This window comes from Trichosurus vulpecula, chromosome 8, assembly GCF_011100635.1.
Source record: "Trichosurus vulpecula isolate mTriVul1 chromosome 8, mTriVul1.pri, whole genome shotgun sequence".
Taxonomy (NCBI): Eukaryota; Metazoa; Chordata; class Mammalia; order Diprotodontia; family Phalangeridae; genus Trichosurus; species Trichosurus vulpecula.
The window spans coordinates 12,024,166-12,041,935 of record NC_050580.1 but is presented as its reverse complement, the minus strand read 5'-3'; the positions used below and the strand labels follow the sequence as shown (position 1 = coordinate 12,041,935).

The 17,770-nt window shown below is 42.1% G+C and overlaps 1 protein-coding gene across 2 annotated transcripts in view; it reads left to right on the top strand.

Moving 5' to 3' along the window:
- FAS (Fas cell surface death receptor) overlaps positions 1-17,770 on the top strand; it is a 46,930-nt gene that overhangs the window by 9,880 nt on the left and 19,280 nt on the right. The gene's annotated exons all lie outside the window — the stretch shown is intronic.

The following is a 17,770-nucleotide window of genomic DNA, read 5'->3' as shown; positions in this document are numbered from 1 at the left end:
ATAACACTCATAGTCATCACAACAGGCAACATGGTACGGTTAAGATTGAGAGCCTGTCTGGGTGTTTCCACTACCGCCTCTAACACACCCTGCACTCTTCGTTCTCATGCCTGAGGCAGCTCTCCCAGACCAGAAGACACAGAGAGGTGGATCTGCAGTGAGGGAGGGAACCAGCTCCTCCTTTCCAGTTCCCTAGGGAAATGAAGTCCCAGGCTCATTAAAGAGTAGCAACAATAATTATGTATTACACAGCATTCATAAGTAAAAATGGAAGAACTGGGAATCAATCTCCAAACCACACAGGGTCTTGGAGCACAGATACCCAACGGACAGGTTCCATATGGGAGCAGGACGGAGAGGCATGTTCTGTCCATCATTCTGTGTGCTCCTGGGATTTCCCAGGATGCCTGCAGTTTGACTACAGAAGACGAGCTCCTGTCCCAAGGCTTTTATTCAACTACGAAACACAAAATCATTTTATCTGCCTGTGCAATAGTCAGGAGGACATTAAATAAAAAGAATACTGGCACAATAGTGATTGTGACTAACTGTTTCTATCTAAATGTCATAAAAAGCTGAGAATGAAATAACGATGATGGTGGTGGTGATAACAACAACTAGTCTTTAGCATTTTCAGGTTTACAACGTGTTTGATCCCGACAACAATGCTGGGGAGTAGATGCAATTACCCCATTTTATAGATGAGGAAACTGAAGCAAAGATGGAGTGACTTGCCCATGGTCATATAGCTAGTAAGTGTCTTAGGACACATTTGAACCCCAGTCCTTCTGACTATCTCTCTGTTCAGCACTTTGCACTGCAGTGCCCCTTAGTGGCCTCTGTTTGGTCATGGTAGTGATGGTGGTGGTGGTGATGGTAGTAATGGTGGTGATGGTGGTGATGGTTAGTGATGGTGGTGGTGATGGTAGTGATGGTGGTGATAGTGGTGATGGTGGTGGTGATGGTAGTGATGGTGGTGATGGTGGTGATGGTTGGTGATGGTGGTGGTGATGGTAGTGATGGTGGTGATGGTGGTGATGGTAGTAATGGTGGTGATGGTAGTGATGGTTAGTGATGGTGGTGGTGATGGTAGTGATGGTGGTGATAATGGTGATGGTGGTGGTGATGGTAGTGATGGTGGTGATGGTGGTGATGGTAGTAATGGTGGTGATGGTAGTGATGGTTAGTGATGGTGGTGGTGATGGTAGTGATGGTGGTGATAATGGTGATGGTGGTGGTGATGGTAGTGATGGTGGTGATGGTGGTGATGGTTGGTGATGGTGGTGGTGATGGTAGTGATGGTGGTGATGGTGGTGATGGTAGTAATGGTGGTGATGGTAGTGATGGTTAGTGATGGTGGTGGTGATGGTAGTGATGGTGGTGATAGTGGTGATGGTGGTGGTGATGGTAGTGATGGTGGTGATGGTGGTGATGGTTGGTGATGGTGGTGGTAATGGTAGTGATGGTGGTGATGGTGGTGATGGTGGTAGTGATGGTGGTGATGGTTGTTTCAACAATCCGGCTAGCAGCTTCTGGGGGGGTGTAAGATCCACCCACAGCCAGCACTCAGAAAGCTGCCAACAGCACAGGTTCTTTTGATCTGCTTAACTAAGGAAAGCAAGGTGAAGGGGTTGACAAGCTTACTTTAATTCAGCATACAAATATCATTCACTTAGTTCAGGGTTAAAAAAAAGCCAGCACCCTGAACTTCAGAGTAAATTACAAACAAAGTACAAACATCAACAGACAGACCCAATACAGATTCATAGTTACCAACGTCTAGGTTCAGCCCGGGAGCTCAGAACAAGGGCTGGCCCAGTCACGCATGCCTCTACTGCTGAGGGAATGAGCTCCAAGGAATAGACAGCCAACCCCTGGTTTTTATATCTTTTTCAGTGTCAGGGGTGAGTCACACATGCGACTCACCCACGTGACCGAGAATTGTCACAAAGAGGTGGACTTAAACCCACGTGGTCTAAAATACTCTGCTGTCCCAGACAAGTAAACTAGGCCCTCCCTGGACTTAGCCCCACCTTGGGCCCCACCTTAGTTGCCAATCCACACCCACATAGGTTTTCCACCTAATAAGGGTTTGGGCCTGGGGCTTAGCACTTAGTAAGGCTCAGTGAAATACACTCAATTACTCAAATGGAACAAAAGCCAAACTATTCAAGGGCACTTGTTGAACTAAGTGCTAAGGAGCCCATTTTACCTACCAACACAATGGTGGTGATGGTGGTGGTGATGGTAGTGATGGTGGTGATGGTGGTGATGGTGGTGGTGGTGATGGTAGTAATGGTGGTGATGGTGGTGATGGTGGTGATGGTTGGTGATGGTGGTGGTGATGGTAGTGATGGTGGTGGTGGTGGTGATGGTGGTGGTGGTGGAGGTGATGGTGGTGATGGTAGTGATGGTGGTGATGGTGGTGATGGTGACAGAATCCCTCTATACTCCATCCCATCCCCAAGAAGTGGGTGATTGAAGACAAGTAATGAAGGGCATTGGACCACCCCCAAAGGCAGCCTTTTCCAGTTTGGGAGAGCTCTAATTGTTAGGAAATTGTTCCTAACATTCAGCCTAAATTCACCTCTTTGTTGCTTCCTTTCTAGTCTCTTTCCTGGGATCCAAACTTTATTTTTTCCATGTGTGTTAGCTGTTAGCTATTTCCAATCCCAGCCCTATGCTGATTATGCATGTCATCTTGGACATGTGACTTCCTCTCTCTGGACCTCAGTTTTCACATCTGTATAATGGAAGATGTGTATAGTGTGGGCTTCAAACATTCATCTACAATCTCAAAAGAAAGAAGTCCCTCTGTTCAGCAAAGGGTGAATTCTCAAAGAAGAGCAAGTTTTTAACAAGTGCCTACTGTGTGCAGAGCATTATGCTGGGTCCTGGGGGGGGGCAGGAAATAGGGATTTTATTTAAGTCAATAACTATTAGGTGCCTACTTTGTGCCAGGCAATGGAACACATAGTTTCTATGCTAGGTACCAAATATACAAGTACAAGGAATGAGCTTAAATTTCAATAGGGACTTAAGGTTTAGTCCCTAACCTCAAGGAGTTTGTGACGCAGAAAGGGAATAAGACATGGCTTAGCAGATGGCAAATTGGACTAGGAATCCTGGTCAGGAAGCCTGGGCGCATATCGGCTCAGACGCTCACTAGCTGTGTGACCTTGGTCAAGTCTTTCAACATCTCTCTGCCAAAGTTTCCTCACCTACAAAAAAAGAGGGTTGACTCGACGGCCTCCAAGGTCCTTTTCAGCTGCAGGTCGAGGATCCTGTGCACTCTGCAATAATCCTTACAGGACATGTTCAGTCACTTCACTTGTGTCTGACTCTCTGTGACCCTTTTGGGGTTTTCTTGGCAGAGATACTGGAGTGGTCTACCATTTCCTTTTCCTGCTCGTTTGACAGATGAGGAACCTGAGGCAAACAGGATGAAGTGACTTGCCCAGGGTCACACAGCTAGTGAGTGTCTGAGGCCAGATTTGAACCCAAGTCTTCTTGACTCCAGGGCCAGCATTCTGTGCACTGTGGTGCCACCCATCTGCCCCCTGATAGCTACGTTAGAGAGTTCCAAATGCAAAGGTATGTGAAGGCTGTGGGGGAAGGAGCCTTGACTGCTGGTGATGATGGGAGGTATAAAATACCAAGGAAGCCTTACTGGAGGGGTTGGCATTTGACCTGTGCTTTCAAGGCTGGGTAGGTCTTCAACAAGAAAAGTAGGGAAAGATGGAATTCCAAGCATAAGGATCAACCCGAACAAAGGTGTAGCAGTGTTCTAATATTACAGACTGGACTCATGATTTCATTAGTATAGAATGAGACAACTCTCTGTAGCAAAGCAGATCATTGCCTTCTCTCCAAGCTATGGTTGTAAGTAAGAGGTTAAGTGACTTGCCCAGTGTCACACAATCAGTGTGTATCTACAGGGACTTGACCCCCAGACAGCTTAGCTTTGATGCCACCTCTAACCTCTTCACCACACTGCCTCTTATTCTAATAGTAAATTCTTTCTCTGCTTGATGGTGATGATAAAAAACCATTTCGTCTTCACCCCACCACATTCTGGACACATATTTGCCTTAAAAAGAAGAAGTCTTTCTTTCGATTCTTGTTGGCCTGGGGCACCTCTGCCGTTTTTCTCCAAAGCAGCCAAACAGTGTCAAATTAAGTTAGTGGAGCTGCCAGTGGCCTGCCTGCTGAAGAAATAGGGCTGAGTTATGTGGAAGCTGGAATGGAAAGAAGGTCAGTGGGAGCCCAGAGGCACCCTTGCCCTGCCTTGCTTCACACCTCACCTGAGGAAGAAAGGAAAGAGAGGAAATTAGAACTTGGCCTTTCAGCTAATATCGATTCTTTTTTGTGGCATGTCAAGGTTTATAAAGTACAGCGCCTTATGTTATCACCCCCATTTTGCAAATAAGGCCCCTGGGGCCCAGAGAGGTGAAGTCAGTTGCCCATAGTCATCCAGCTAGGGAGTGACTCAAAACCAGAACTCCCTTCAATTGGATTCAACTAATATTTATTAGTATAGCAGCCCTCAACTCACAAGTTGGGTCCCCAGGAGGTTACCATAACTTCTAGTTTCTGAGGTACACTGTGGATCTGCACTCTTAAAACTTAAAACCCCCTATTCATAAGCCCCCATTGGTGAGCTCTCCTTTACCAGTAAGCCAGTAGACACAATGAACCCAAAGCAAAATGATTTAGTAAAATAAAATAGTCAGAATAGTAGCTACAAAACATCCTCCTATCCTATGCCCTCATGTGGCTGGACAGCAAACACTGTCCCACAAATACACATCGCAGGTATGAAAGAGTGGGTAGAAACATAGAGTATATTAGGAGTATGTAAGGTACATTACTACTCATGGGAGTTAAAGACCAAAAAAAGCCCTCAAGGAACTTACATTCCTCTAGAAGGCTTTACCATGTAAAAATATAATTCAATTAAACAAACATTTATTAATCAACTACTGTGTGATGTGATGAGGATACAAAGGAAACAGTCTCTGCCCTCAAGGAACTTACATTGCATGAGGGGAAAAGGGAGGGAATAAGCATTTATTAAGCACCTACTATGTGCCAGGTTCTGTGCTAAGTACTTTACAAATATCTCATTTGAGGGGAGAAAAAGTACATGGTACCAATTCAGTTCAATTCAACAAGCATCTCTCAGCTGTGTGCTCTGTGCCAATCACTGTGCTGGGGACACAAAGAGAAAAAAGCCTCAAATAATCCTTACCCTCAAGGAGCTTATACTCTATTGGGGGGTGGGGAAAGCATGTAAATGCAAACAATACACAAATAAATATCGAAAATGTTGGTGGTTGAGGGACAGGAGTTGAGACAACTGGGAAAATCAGAAAAGGCACCTGAGATGAGCTTTGAAACCTGTTAGACACTTTCACAGGGGGCAAGGGAGAGGATGGGAGACAGTTTGTGCAAAAGCATGGAGGTGGTATATGACATCCTACTTAAGGGGAACAGCAAGAAAGCCACTTTGGATAAAACCATGGGTCAGTGGAGAATAACGTGCAATGAGTCTCACAAGATGGAACTGGTAATAGATTGTGAAGAGTCTTAAATGCCAAATTGAGGAGTTGGCATGTGAGAGGATGACCTGATCATGCTTGTGATGTAGGAATATCACTTTGACAGCCGCGTGAAAGATGGATCAGAGTGGGGAGAGGATGCATGCAGGAAGGCTTGTCAGGGGACTCTTGTCGTAGGTAGATGAGCAGTGAGGAGGGCATGCGTTTGGGTGGCCATGGTGGGAGTGGAGAGAAAAGGCATGCCAGAGATGATGGGGAAATAGAAGTAAATACCAAGGTTTTTAGGGTGTGTGTGTTTGTGTGTGTATTTGTGTGTGTGTGTGTGTGTGTTTGCTGACCCCAAAATTTCAGTGCCATGAGGACTCCCAGATAAGGAATTTACTCTACCTATGCCAATCAGCCCCTGTTCTGCACCTCCATCTTGGAATGTCTCTTAGGGCATTGAGAGGACACATGGCCAGTATGAACTGGAACCCAGATCTTCCTGACTCTGAAACCAGCTCTCTACCCACTCCACCACTCTGCCTTTTATATACAAAGTAATTGTACATCATTTCAAGAAGGAGAAGTGTTAATGAGCGGGGCCATCAGGAAGGACCTCATGGACTGGTCCTGGAAGGAAGCTAGAGTTCTTTGGACATTCTCCTTTCTCCTTCCATCCTAACCCTCTGCTTTAAAGGGGGACCTTGTGCAATCTGGGGCCAGGAACACACCAGTGGGAAGGAGAGAGGAGTCAGAGGTGCCCCATACTAGACATTCGTCCAGGATACATGAGTGTTTATTTTAACAAAGTAACTGGAGGCGATTTTGGCCCTCGTCTATCATTCTTCAGCATTCCCAGGTCCACTAGTTTCGAACCTACTCAGCCCTGCTGGGCTGGACCATGGTCAGTGGACTTGGGTTACTTTGCAAATGTAACATAAACATGGCTTTTGTGCCCAAACAAAGCAATTTCTAAAATTCTTTATCTTAAAACCTTGTCTTGGTTTCTTTTTTAAATTCAGTTTTTCTGAAGAATAAAAGTCAGTTTGTTAATCCTGTTTCCTGGGGCTCACTTACTTTGTTTTCTGTGACAGAGGAAACCCAGAGAGTCGGCCACTGCCAGAGGGGTATGTCTCTCACTTTGACTTTCTGTCGATGACTCACAGCAGGCTTTTATTGTTGGGAGATGCTCTGGCCCCAGAGCCACCAGCAATCAGGTTTCTATCTGTGATCCAGACCTCTGTCAGGTTGGGCAGGGCCAAGGTTTCCCTCTAAGGACTTCTCCTTTTTGTCTTCTTCTGAGGAGCTGGTGACGATGTTAGAATAAAAAAGCACCTGCCTCATGGAGCAGCTGAGCCCTAGTGAAGCAGCTTCAAGCTTGGGCTACAGCAGGATGATGAGATAGGGAAGTAACAGCCCGCCCTGTTCTGCCCCATCTGGCCTCATCTGGAGGTTTGGGGTCAATCCTAGGTGCCAAGTTTTAAGAAGATGGAGTGTCCAGAGAAGGGCAACCAGGATGAAGAGTGTGGAGTCTGGGAAATGTGAGGATAGGTGGGGGAATTGGGCCTGTTTAACATGCAGAAGAGAAGATTTGGGGATGGCTCCAATGTTTGAAGGGCTTTTAGGGGCTGGAGAGGTTGTGTTAGCCCTGCATCGGGGCAGAGGAAGGTTGTAAAGACATAAATTTAAACTTAATGTCAGAGAATCCTCCAAAAAATGAGCAATGGGACTGCCTTGAGAGGTGGTGAGCTTCCCATCATTGGAGGGCTACAAGCAGAGGTTGAATGGCTGCTTGTTGGACAGGTTATGTGAAGAGTCTTTTCTCGCATGGGTCAGAGTAGATGAGTGCTGAGGCTCCTCCCCCCTCCTAAATGATATGATTCTTCTATTTTTGAGGCTCGGGCCTCATAGGTGCCTATTTACTGAGCAGAGAAGGTGATTGATCTCCAACTTCCCTTCCCCTGGGCTGATCACAAAACCACAGGCCAGTGACATGAAAAAGCTCTCTGCAGAGCAGCCCAGAGTGGATCTGGAGTCAGAGAAGCTTGGCTGGAATCCCCACTCTGAGCAGGGCCCAACTGGCCCTCATGGGGCCTGTCCCATGTGGAAATTAATAGGCCAGCAGCTCCAGTATTTCTAAAGAGGTGGTGAATTTACTGCTTTCTAGAAGAATGGACACAGTGGGAGAAGAAAACTGTTCCCTGGTTTCCGTTGTGTCCAACTCTCCATGACTCCATTTGGGGTTTTCTTGGCAAAGATCCTGGAGTGGTTTCTTCTCCAACTCATTTTACAGATGAGGAAACTGAGGCAAACAGGGTGAAGTGACTTGCCTAAGGTCACACAGCTAGGAAGTGTCTGAGTGTGGATTAGAATTCAGGTCTTCCTGACTTCAGGTCCAGCACTTTGTGCAATCTGGCACCATTTAGTCACTCTGTAGTCACAGGATTCCAGTTCAAATCCTGCAACTATCATTTACTACCCAAGTGACTTTGGGCAGATCACTTAGCTGTTCTGTGTCTGTAAAATGAATGAGCTGGATGAAATGATCCCTGTGGTTAATTCCAGATTTTATGCTGCATTTATTTGTTGTCTTCCTCTAAGAAAATACAAACATCCTGAAGACAGGGACCCAATGTTGTATAGGCAATCCTAGAACTCAACACAGTGCTGGGCACATAGTAAGTACTCTATAAATCTTTCCTTCCTCCCTCCCTCCCTCCTTTCTTTCTTTCTTTCTTTCTTTCTTTCTTTCTTCTCTTCACTCACTGCCTTTTTCTAGGCCAAACTGACTTTTTTTTTGCTATTTTCACACTACTCATTGGGCTAGCTAGGGAGGCCTGAGGCCAAAGTCTGGTGCACTGTAGACTGGTCAAGTCTTTAGTATGGGTGCTTTACAGAACATGACCTTGGACAAATTGTCTCAATTACTTGAGTCTGGGTCGGTCACATTTTCTGAGAGTCCACTGAACTCCCCCACTGGAGTCTCAATGGGTCTTTGCTGAAATTTGAGTGTTGTTTTGTGGGGAACGATGTGTGGTCAACTTTTCTGGAACCACCTGACCTCTCAGCTATTCCTTAAGATCAAAGGATCATAGATAAAAAAAACATTTTGACATATTTTAGAATAAATTTTATTGCTATATTTCCTTTTGCAATACTAGACGCTTTTTAATAAATACCCCTCCAACTGCCTTTACAAAGCTAATTCCAGGAAAATGGATGAATAAATAAAAGAATAACCAAAAAAGCATTTATAAAACAATATGCTAACCCCTTTTGTATGTGTAACAGAAACAAAAGCAAAGATTTAAACCAAATAGGTCATATTTGTGCAATAGCTTTCCAATTTAATTTCACCAAAAATTTCAATTCTATCTTATGTGATCATCTCTGCCTCTTGTCTACTGAAGAATTCTCTCCCATCCTTAATGGTGAGAAATGCCTCCTTCCTTTTTTCTCTAATTTGTTTATAATATGACATTTTGTACATCTAAGTCATGTATGCATTTGGAGTTTATTGTGGTGTGTTGTATGAAATGTTGGTCTAAGCTGAATTTCTGCCAGATTGCTATCTAGTTTTTCCAGCAGGTTTTGTTGGGTAGAGAGTCCTTACCCCAAGATTCAGCGTCCTCAGGTTTATCAGTCCTGCTCCACTCACCCTGTCTCTGAGTTTACTCACTTCCTACAATGTCTTTCTCATAGGAATATAGGTATTACCACCTCACACACCACCACCACCACCACCACCACCACCAAAATCACAAAATCTCAGGGTTGGGAGGGATCTCGGGAGGCCATGTAGTCCAATCTACACCTGAACAGGAATCCAGCCCCTGCTGGAAAGCACACCACCAAAGGTAGATTTTGGTCTTGTATCTCCAGAGTCTGGCCCAAGCCCTGGCCCATGGGGAGGTGTTTGATCGATGTCAGTTAGATTGGACTGAGTAACGGATTGGCCACTAAGCAACCATGTGCAAGCAAGGCCCCTGCCCCTAGGTGAAGAGTCTGTCTCCCTGCAAAATGAGAGAGTCAGGGCAAATGATCTCTCCGGTCCTTTCTGGAACTGTTGTTCTGTTTTCTGGGTGTGTCTCATTTGGGTTTATTTTTAGAAGCACATGTGCACAAGTAGATGCTGTGAAACAGTCCCATTAGTCAGATGTGTTTGTTTCTAAATAAACTTCTTAGCCAAACAATTGCTGTACTTCCCCAAAGATGTTTGGTGGTTCTAAGTGAGCTGCATCCCACTGGTGCAGGGCTCTGGAGTCAGGGGCCCCCACTGTGAATCCTAGCTCTCATGTTTGTCAGTTGGGCAATCCTGAGCATGGCTCAGCCTCAGGACCCCACTAAGACATTGAATTCAAGTCATTTAGTATTTATTAAACAACTGCTGTATGCCGGGTATTATGTTAAGTGCTGGGGCCATGAAGGGAAAAAAGAAATCTCCAATCCTCAAGGCGCTTACTTCTGCTGTACTTGAAGGGCTCTTCCAGCTCTTAACTGACTGGATTTAAAGGCCAGTTCTGTGTGACTCTGGGTGAGGGCCATCACTCCCTGGCCCTCAGCTTCCATTGAGGGAGCCTTCCCCCGTGCCTCCCAGTGGCTCTGCTCCTCCTCTGTCCCCTGGTCAGCTTCTCTGAGGGTTCTCAGGCCTCCAGATTTTGACCTTCACTCATAGTGGTCAGATTTAGACCTATTTCTTTCCCTATTGTGGCCAGTTGTATGGGCCCATCTCCCTGTCTGGCTGAAACTTGACTTAGAGGACCACAGAGCTGAAGCTAGAAGGTGCCTTGGAGATCCAGCCCCTCACCTTACAGACGAGCAAACTGAGTCCAGAGGGGCATGGAAGAGACTCATCCAAAGTCCCACAGGTAGAAAGTGGCAGGTCAGGGGCTTTTAACTCCAGTCCCCCATGCTTTCCAGACTTTCCTCTCTTTCCAGTCTATTCCTACATCTCAATTAGTCTCTCTCAAAGTTTTTTGATTATTTAGGACACCCAGCTGTTTATGGGCTTCCTTCCTCCTGACCCTCCACACTGCCCCATTGCCTGGCAGCAGAGTCAGGGCATCCTGCTGACCTGACTCAAAACCAGGGCAGTGCAGTGGGAGGCACCATGGGGGGCATGTTCTTCAGAGCTGCCTCCATGAGGCATCACACAGCCCCCACTTCCTTCCCGTTCTGTCTCTGCCTCCCTCCCCATCTCCAGCTGCCATGTCTAATCTGCTGCTCCCAGGTCAGAGCTTTAGCAGTAACTGAATCCACAGGAGAAAGAGGCTTCCTTGGGAAGCATGAGAAGGCTTCCAGGACTCTCCTCAGGGTATTTATGGAACAACAGCATAGCACTACTGGTGTACCTCTGGGTCCCAAGGACAGGCTGCCTTTCCTCTAGAGACAGTGGGTAGAATTTTTGTGTGTGTAGACATATATACACATATGCATATATAGCACAATATAACATACATATATCATGATATAATATGTACATATACATATAATACACACACACACACACACAGATATATCACAATATAATAAACATGCTAGGCCTGGAGTCAGGAAAACATGAGTTCAAATCCAGCCTCAGACACTTACTAGTTGTGTGACCCTGGGCAAGTCACTTCACACGGTTTGCCTCATTTTCCTCATTTGTAAAATAAGCTGGAGAAGGAAATGGCAAACCAGTCCAGTATCTCTGTCAAGAAAACACTAAAAGGGGTCACAAAGAGTGAGACACAACTGAAAGGACTAACCAACAATACACATATACATATATATACATATATGATACATTAATATAACACAATTAATGTAATGTAGCAATCTGTAATCCAATATAACATAATATAATATTATACTTTATTATATTACATGTGATTTTATATTCTACATATTTATGCACCTAAGTTCCTTACTTCTGTGTTCTGAATGGCATGTTTCATCATTGGTCCTCTGAAATCATAGATGGTCGGCTTTCAAAGGGTTTGTTTGCATGGCGTTGTTGTTACTGTGTAACCTATTCTTCTAGTTCTGCATATGTCCTTCTTCAATAGTTTATAAAAATCCTTAAAACGATTCCTTTTTATAATATTGTTGTTTCAGTATAAATTGTTCCATTTCAGCTCATTTCTCTCAGCACCGTATCATCCCCATCTTTCCATGCTTCCTTGAAATCATCTGTTTTAGGCCAAGATGGTGGAGGAAGCTGTGAATTGTCATAACTCTTCCATATTCACCTCCAAACCATAATTTAGCACAGCAAGACAAGTCCTGGAATAGCAGAACCAGCAAAAAGATAGGGTGAAGCAATCTTTTAGCCCAAGAAACTTGGAAGATCAGCAAGAAAGGTCTGTCTCACTTAGGTAAAGGAGAAAGCATTCCAGAACAGGAAGCATCCCAGCAAGCCAGCAGCCAACCCTGCAGCAAATCAGTAGGAGATCCTCAATTCCAGTGCAGTGGAGCAGGCAAATGCCAACACCAGCCTTGTCGCCACACCTTATATGTCTCAATATAGCCAGGGGAATGGGCCAATTCCAGCTCCACCAAATGCAAAGTGCTTTAGCATAGCCCCAGACAAACAAGCAGCTTCAGTGTAGCCCCAGGGAAACTCAGAAATGTCCTGCCAGACTCAGCACACAACAGATACCAGCGTTAGGACCCCCAGCTCAGCACTAGGTAAGCTGCCAGATCCCTACAGTCTCCAGCAGTGCCAGCCACGCCCCCCCCAACCCCTCAGCATAGTACTAGATCTGAGGGTCCTCTGTGGGCCTCAGAACAACATCAGCCTAGCACCAGGTAAATAGCCAGGGCCTGCAGCCCACAAGAAGTCTGAGACAGTGCCCCTTCCATCCTGGGAGCAGAGATCAAATTTAAAAGAAAGGAAAAAGATCAAAAAAGATGAGCAAAAAACAAACAAACAGACAAAAAGGAATCTGACCATAGGAAGCTATTATGTTGACAGGGAAGATCAAGACAAACTCAAAAGAAGACAACAATGTCAAAATACCTATGGGCAAAACTCCAAAGACAAATAGGAAGTCGTCTCAAGCCCTAAAAGAACTCACAGAAGAGCTCAAAAAGGAGCTTATACATCATATAAGAGAGGTAGAAGAAAAATGGCGAAAAGAAATAAGTGATGTAAGAGAATTATGAAAAAAGAGTCAACAGCTTAGGAAAAGAAAAACAACTGCTTAAAAAGTAGAATTGACCAAATGGAAGAAGAGATACAAAAATCCATTGAAGAAAACTCCTTAAAAACTACAATTGGCCAAATGGAAAAAGAGGTACAAAAGCCAACTGAGGAAAACAACTCCTTGAAAGTTAGAACTGGGCAAGTGAAAGATAACGACTCTATGAGACATCAAGAATCAACCACACAAAGTCAAAAGAATGAAAAAACAGGAAAAAAAGTAGAATACTTCATTGGAAAAACAACTGACCTGGAAAATAAATTCAGAAGAGATGAACCACAATCAAAAGGAGGACCTAGACAGCATCTTTCAAGACATTAAAAGGAAAATTGCCCTGATATCCTGGAACCAGAGGGCAAAGCAGGCATTGAAAGAATCCACTAATCACCTCAAGAAAGAGATCCCAAAATAAAAAATCCAAGGAACATTATAGCCAAATTTCAGAACTATCAGGTTATGGAAAAAATATTACAAGTGGCCAGGAAGAAAAAATTCAAATATCAGGGAACCACAATCAGGAGTACACAGGACTTAGCAGTTGCAACATTAAAGGATTAGAGGTCATGGAATGTGTTATTCTAGAAGGCAAAGGAGCTGGGATTGTAACCAAGCATCATCTACCTGGAGAAATTAGGCATAATATTTCAAGGGAAAAAATGGTCATTCAGTGAAATAGAAGGATTTCAGGCTTTCATAAGAAGACCAGAATTAAACAAAAAAATTGATCTCCAATATCAAGATCCAAGAGAAGCCTAAAAAGTTGAAAAGGGAAAAGAAAACATAAGGATTCAGTGGAGCTGAACTGTTTACATTTCTACATGGGAAGATGATACTTGTAATTTTTAAAAATTGTACCACTAATAGTACAGGTAGAAGGAATATACATAGATGGAGGGGATGGATATAAGGTGAATTTGAGGGAATGACAAAAAAAATAATTGGGTGATGAGAAAGAGGAATGCACTGGATGTAAACGGAAGGGAGAGTTTGAATAGGGTAAATTATTTCTCATGAAGGGGAGAGAAAGACCTATTACAGCAGAGGGAAAGATAGAAGAGTGGGTGATGGGCATCACTTGAACTTCACTCTCATCAGTATTGTCTCAAAGACAGAATAATATGTGCAATCAGTTGAATGTAGAAATACATTTGACCCAACAAGGAAGTAGGAGGGGAGGAGATTAAGTAAAGGCAGGGGGATTGACAGAAAAGAGGGCAAACTAGAACAGGTGGTAGACAGAAGCAAAACACTGGTGAGGTGGGAAAGGGTGAAAGGAGAGGACAAACAAGAAGAAAAAAAGATGGAAGGAAATACACAGGTAGTAATCATAACTGTGAATGGGATTAATTCTCCCATAAAATGGAAGCTGATAGCAGAGTGGATCAAAAACCAGAATCCTACAATAGGTTGTTTACAAGAAACATACTTGAAGCAGAGAAACACACATAAAGTAAAGGTAAAGGGCTGGAGCAGAATTTATTATGCTTCAGCTCAAGTGAAAAAAGCAGGGGTAACAATCTTGATATCAGACAAAGCAAAAGCAAAAAAACATCTAATTAAGAGAGATAAGGAAGGAAACTACATCTTGCTAAAAGTTACCATAGACAATGAAGTGATATTAATACAAAACATATATGCACCAAGTGGTACAGCATCCAAATTCTTTTTCTTTGAGTGGGGGAAGGCAAGGCAATTGGGGTTAAGTAACTTGCCCAAGGTTACACAGTCAGTAAGTGTGTTGAGTGTCTGAGGTCACATTTGAACTCAGGTCCTCCTGACTCCAGGGCCAGTGCTCTACTCAGTGCGCCACCTAGCTGCCCCAGCATCCAAATTCTTAAAGGAGAAGTTAAATGAGTTATAAGTTCATGACCAAGCAAGAGATAGAGAGCATTAAGAAATGCAAAATAGATAATGTTGATTATACAGAATTAAGAATCTTTTGCACAAACAAAATGAATACAACCAAGATTAGAAGGAAAGCAGAAAGCTGGGAAAAAATCTTTGCATCAAGTGTCTCTGATAAAGGCCTCATTTCTCAAATATATAGAAAACTGAGTCAAATTTATAAAAGCCATTACCTAATTAATAAATGGTCAAAGCATATGAACAGGCAGTTTTCAAATGAAGAAATCAAAGCTATCTATGGGCATATGAAGAAGTGCTCTAAATAACTTTTGATTAGAGAAATGAAACTTAAAACAACTCTGAGATACCTCCTTATACCTATCAGATTGGCTAATATGACAAGAAAAGGAAAATGAGAGTTGTGAACTGATCTAAACATCCTAGACAGCAATTTGGAACTATGCTGAAAAGGCAACCAAATTGTGCATACCTTTTGACCCAGAAATACCAGTGTTGGTCTATATCCCAAAGAGATCATTAAAAAGGAAAAAGGACCTACATGTGCAAACATATTTATAGCAGCCCTTTTGTGGTGGCAAAATATTGGAAATTAAAGGGATGCTTATCAATTGGGAAATACCCGAACTAGCTGTGGTATGTGAATGTAATGGAATACTACCATGCAACAAGAAATGATGAACAGGCAGATTTCAGAAAAACCTGGAAAGACTTGTACAAACTGATGCAAAGTGAAATGAGCAGAACCAGAAAAACATTGCACACAGTATCAGCAACACCATGTGATGACCAACTATGAATGACTCAACTCTCCTGAGAAACACAATGATCCAAGACAAGTATAAAGGACTCATGAAGTAAAATGCTCTCCATATCCAGATAAAGAACCAATAGACCCTGAACGCAAATCAAAGCATACTTTTTCACTTACTTTATTCTTTTTCATTGTTTTTTCCTCTTTAATCTGTTTTTCTTTCACAGCTGTGACTAATATGGAAATATTTTTTACATGACAGCACATGTGTAATATATCAGATTGCCTACCATTTTAGGAGGAGGGAGGGAAGGAGAAAAATTCAGAATTCAAAATCTTATAAAGATGAACGCTAAAAAATGTCTTAACACATAACTGGGAAAAGATAAAATACTATTAAAAAAAAGAAACCTTCTGTTTTGTCTTTTCTTACAACCTGATTGATTCTGTCACATTCATATTCCATGACTTATTCAGTCATCCAGTTTTTTGCCACTACAAAAAGACTTATTATAAATACTCTTGCACAGATAGGACCTTTTTATCTTTCTTTGATTTTTCTTGGGTATAAGCCTAGCCCTTTCTTGGTCAAAGAGAATGCTCCGGTTTTGGGGTTTTTTTTTTACGATAATTCCAAATTGCTTTGCAGAATGGTCGTGCCCATTCACAGGGCCACCAACAGTTCTTCAATGTTGTGTTTTCCCACAGGGCCTCCAACATTTGCCATTTTCCTTTATCTTTTTACCTGTCTAATAGGTGCAATGTGTAATCATAAAATTGCCTTAATTAGCATTTGTCTAATTAGTAATGATTTAGAACATTTGCCATATGGTTATAGATAGAGAGTCTGGGTTTCTACCCTCAAGAACTATTTGTTAGTATCCTTAGACTATCTGTAAGTTGGAGAATGGCTTTTTCTTATGCATTTGAATCAGTTTCAGAAATGAGACCTTTATCAGCAAAATTTTCAGTAAAGCTTTTTTCTAGTTCATTTTTTTCCTTTTAACTTTAGCTTTATTAGATTTGTTTGTGCAAAACCTTTTACATTTTATTTAATCAAAATAATTCATTTTATCTTCTGTAGTCCTTGTTAGGTCATGAACTTTTCTCCTCCTTATTGCTCTAGTAGTTATTTTTCTCTAATTCATTTTTGACATGCCCTTTTAAATCTAGGCCACACGTTCATTTGGAGTTTATCTTTGTACGAGGCGTGGGATGTTGACCTGAAACTAATTTTTTTTTCTATTCTGCTCTTCAATTTTCCAATCGGTTTTTGTCGAATGGTGAGTCCTTACCCCAGGAGCAGAGTCCTTGTGTTTATCAAATAGTAAGGCATTAGATAAATTTGTTTCTGTGTGCTGGATCCCCTGATCACTCTGGTTTTCACTAGTACCAGATTGTGTTTTATAAGATAGCTCGAGATCTGATGCTGTGAGGTCCTCTTTATTCTCCCTTCTATTTCATTATTTCTTTTGAGAGTCTTGACCTTTTTATCCTTCCATATGAATGTCATTATTACTTTTTATAGATCTGCAAAGTAATCATTTGGAGGTTTAATTAACATAGCAGTGAATAAGTAAATTAATGCAAATCATATTCTTGTTTCACCATACTGGCTAATCCTACTTGAATAATTATTATTTTCCCAATTATTTCATTCTGTGTTTCTGTTACCATTTGTTTGCAGTTACACAGCTTTTTGTGTATCTTGGAAGGTACACTCCCATGTATTTCATACATTCTACAGAAATTTTAAATGAACTTTCTCTTTCTATTTCTTTGCTAGATTTTATTGGTATCATATAGAAATGCAGGTGATTCACATGGATTTAGCTTATATTCTCCAAATTTGCTAAAGTTATTATTTCAATTAATTTTTAGCTGATTCTTTAAGGTTCTTTAAGGACACCCTCATATCTGCAAAAAGGGCTAAGTTTTTTTTCTTCTTTGTCTGTGTTGTTCTCTCAATCTATTTCTTTTCTTATTGCTTGTCTTATTTCTAGTACTAAGTCAAAAAGAAGTGGTGATAGTGAACATCCTTGTTTTACCCCTGAATACATTGGAAAAGATTCTGCTTTAAATCCATTTTAAATAATAGTATCTCTTGGTTTTAGATATACACCATTTATCATGTTAAGGAAAGATTTATTTATTCCTATTTTGGAGTGTTTTTAACAGAAATCAGTGTTATATATTGTCAAAAACTTTCTGCATCGTTGTTATAATCCAATTATTTCTGTTGCTTTTGAAATAAATATGACTGGATATGTTTATTGTTTTTTCAATATTAAACTAAGCCTTTATTTAAGTCCAAACTGATCATAGTATATAATCTTTGTGATATGTTGTTTTAGCTTCTTTGCTAACACTTTATTTAAATGGTTTGCATCTCTGTTCATTAGAGATCATGGTCTATACTTCTCTTT